The following is a 395-nucleotide window of genomic DNA, read 5'->3' as shown; positions in this document are numbered from 1 at the left end:
CCGCACAGGCTGAGCGCCAGGGCCCCAGCTGTGAGGTCGGGGCACCTGCCCTGGACCAGATGAAGACCTGCAGGCCTGGTGCGTGGGGGGCAGTGGAGCGACCTTTCGAAACCAGGCCTGCTGGCTCCTGGCAAGGGCTGCCTTCTACAAGCGCCGGATCCGCCCCAGAGCTGCGCTCAGACAGGAGGCACCTGTTAGCATCTGTTAGCGCGTCTCCGCACCTCCATCTCCTCGCCGCCCTCTCCTCCCCTGGGCCTGTTCTGGAAGCAGAGCTGACAAGCTTCTCAGGGTGGCCCTGGGGTTAGACTCGCTAATCCCCAGCCCGCTGCTGCCTGGCAGGTGGGGGAGGCGGCCGAGACCCAGGCGGGCTGCCCGGAGGGGCTGGAGCTGGGGAG

The 395-nt window shown here is 68.4% G+C and overlaps 1 protein-coding gene across 1 annotated transcript in view; it reads right to left on the bottom strand.

The window, feature by feature from the left end:
• CARD11 (caspase recruitment domain family member 11) overlaps nt 1-395 on the bottom strand; it is a 54,748-nt gene that overhangs the window by 35,802 nt on the left and 18,551 nt on the right. The window lies entirely within an intron of this gene.

This window comes from Myotis davidii, unplaced genomic scaffold, assembly GCF_000327345.1.
Source record: "Myotis davidii unplaced genomic scaffold, ASM32734v1 scaffold399, whole genome shotgun sequence".
Taxonomy (NCBI): Eukaryota; Metazoa; Chordata; class Mammalia; order Chiroptera; family Vespertilionidae; genus Myotis; species Myotis davidii.
Note: the sequence above shows the minus strand (reverse complement) of the source record. Positions and strands in the feature narration are given on the sequence as shown.